Here is a 3,110-nt window from a genome sequence, read left to right on the forward strand (position 1 = left end):
TTATGGATAGTTTTAAGGAATTAAGTCTTATCTGAGTTTAGAGCAGTTCTTCTACTCCCACATTAATGAACAGTCAAAGCTGAATCTTCTTTCGCTCTAAGTAAAATAGACTCTTTTTTTTTTTTGACAGGAAAGTAGGATTTATTGGTGGGCATGAGTAAGGAGGGGACAGCGCCAAGGCTCTCACGAGTGCAGGGCCCGCCATGTGTCCAGAGGGCCACGATTAGGGGTGTATTCGACCCCACAGCCATCAGGGATGAGCCGCTTTTCTGCCACCATGTTTTCAAATTCGTCTGCATTAAACTTAGTAAATCCCCACTTCTTGGAGATGTGGATCTTCTGGCGGCCAGGGAACTTGAACTTGGCCCTGCGGAGGGTCTCAATCACATGCTCCGTGTTCTGCAGCTTGATGCGGATGGACATTATGACTTGGCCAATGTGGACCCTGGCCACTGTGCCCTGGGCTTTCCAAAGGCACCGCGCACACCTGTCTGGAGCCTAGACTGGGGACAGCATGCCGGTCATTAATGTCCACTGGAAAGAGCTGTCTCCAAGGTCCCTTAGGGCAACCCATACAGGCAACAGGCTGGTACACTACCAAGGAGGTCGCTGTTTGCAGCCATTGTGCACTTTTCCCATGGGGAAAAGAACACAGTCGGCTTAATTGGCTGCTAAACTCTTTTTTTAATCATCAGTACTTATATTTAAAAATTATCCAAATTCAAGATTTCCTAGCAGGCTAAATTGATCCTAAAACATCACAATCAGAATTAATTGAAATAAGACATTATTCACATAATAGATTTGTGTAAGTCTATGTTGCACTGGTTCCATTAGAAATAATTTTCTACTTGCTTAAAAAAAAATGAAAAAAACTCCCCATTCAAGATTTCTGTTCTAAATAAAAGCAATTATGTGCTACCTCCTCTGATTTCTGCTCCATTTGGAGTTTTAGATATTTCACTTTGGTGTTCTTTAAGAAATACTAATGCAGTAAAAATGAGCCTTGTCTAGTTTTCCTACTAATAATTTATGTATGTATACACAATTTCCCGAAAAATATTCAAATATATTTCAAATCTCTCTTACTATTAATACAGGTTCTGTTAAGCTTCCCAAGAAATGTGAGATTGTACTAAAATTTTAATTGGGGGTTTTTCAATGTTTGGAGTTGAGAAAAAGTTATCTTGATTTAGGCAGTGTAATTCAACTCCTGCAACTACTAAAATAAACTCAAATAAAACTTATGAATATGGTTATCAGACAGCCAACAAAAGCAAAGTTTTCCCTCTGTCAGGAAAGTTTCTGGTTGGAGAGAGAGCATGCATAAGATAAAATGTGTTCCATAATCAAATGGATAAGGCTATTTATTGAGAAGAAAATAAATGAACCATAATGTTATAGATGTATAGACTTTGACATCCCATAAATTGAGTCTGAGTCAAAAACTAGTCACCAAAATAAATGACCTAGAGACTAAAAGTAGTTCAATGGTCTGCCTGTTTCCTGCCTGCTCCTCTAACTTTTACCCAAGTCTAATCATCCTTCATCTCCAGACTCCGTCCTGTGCCAGACTTGGCACTCGTTCGGCCTCAAATACTGGAACTATAAGCTGGCCTATGGCAGGAAAGTGGCAGCTAAGAATCTGTTCTGACCTTGGGATTATATTACTTACTCCATTCATTCATGTATTTAAGAAATATTTATTGAGTGCCTACTATGCACCAGGCATGATACCAGTCCTAGGAAGACAGGAATGAGTAAAAGTTATATCACAAGTTGCATTTCACCTTCTGTAGTAGAGAGATTGAGGTAGATATTGATAAAATATTATTTCAGAAGTATAAGATTAATACTTCATCAATTCATTCATGTTTTAAAAAACATTGTAAGTGTCTTTTATGATCCAGGGTTTATCTTGGATTCTGGGACTAAGAGGATGAAAAGGGCAGGCAAGGTATTTGCCTCCCAGGTGTATTGTATTCTGTAGAGGAAAGGGGAAGTGGAGAAGGCAGAGCTGGGCAGATATAAACACATAAAAGCAGTTTTAAAAATTCAAAGAAAGATTTTGTGGTTTGTGGTAAATGTGAAGGAGAAAGGCTAAGTGGTGAGACAGAAAATAAGGGGGGATGAGGCTACTTGAGGCAGGGTAAGATGAGAACTCTTTGAGGAAGGTGATTTGAAATCTGAAAATACTTTTTTTCAGATTCAAACAGGAAAGAGTTAAGCTTATGAAAAGTCAGAGTATGTTCTACATAGAGGAAAGTAAGTGTAAAGTCCCAGAAACAGGAAAGGTTTGTGATTATTCAAGGAAAAGGAATAAGTCCTCCATAGCTGGATCATAGTAAGTGAGACAGCAATTAGTAAGAGAAATGATTTGGGGAGATAGAGAATTATGTAAGCCATAGTAAGGAATTTGAATTTTCTTCCAAATGAAATTGGAAGCTATTAAAGGGTCTTAAGTGTTAAAGTGAAATAATCTGATTTATGTTTAAAAAGATCAGTCTGGCTGCTTTGTAGCAAATGGAATACAGAAGGGCAAGAATGGAAATAGTGAGCAAGACAAATCAGACAGCCCTTATGATGTTCTAGGCAAGAGGTGATGTGATGGTGACGGTAAAAATTAAGACAAGTAACCAATTTGAGATACTTTAGGGTAGAAGACACAAAGATTACAGATGGATAAAATAATATGGAGTTTTGAGTTTCTTGCTTGAGCAATTGGCTAGATGGTATTAACATTTATTGAAATGAGGAAATCTGGGAGAGGAACAAGTTTGTTTTTTGATGGTTTGCTTATTATTGTTGTTGTTGTTTTTCTTTGTGGATGGAGGTAGAGCAGTAATGAAGAAGTCCATTTCATTTTCTTGCAAAACACTCACTATCAATAAAACCTAGCTCTCCAATAAGGAATTGGATATATGATTCTGGATCTCAGGTGAAAGGTTAAAGCAACAGATAAATATTTGGAAGTAATCAGCATAGAGATATCGCTGAAAACTGAGGTTGCCCAAATTATATTACTTATTGGGAAAATAGAGCAAAAGCTAATCATCTGTAGAAAAAAGTAGAAGCCAACCAATGAGACTGAGAGACAGTAGCCAGTCAGA

General features: G+C 37.7%; 1 non-coding gene across 1 annotated transcript; it reads right to left on the reverse strand.

The window, feature by feature from the left end:
* Nucleotides 1-542: 542 nt before the first annotated feature.
* LOC114236099 (small nucleolar RNA SNORA70) lies at nt 543-674 on the reverse strand. Its single transcript, XR_003622127.2, has one exon. It is a non-coding gene; the product is annotated as a small nucleolar RNA SNORA70 (small nucleolar RNA).
* Nucleotides 675-3,110: the final 2,436 nt, after the last annotated feature.

The sequence above is a fragment of the Balaenoptera acutorostrata genome, chromosome 14 (assembly GCF_949987535.1).
Source record: "Balaenoptera acutorostrata chromosome 14, mBalAcu1.1, whole genome shotgun sequence".
NCBI lineage: Eukaryota > Metazoa > Chordata > Mammalia > Artiodactyla > Balaenopteridae > Balaenoptera > Balaenoptera acutorostrata.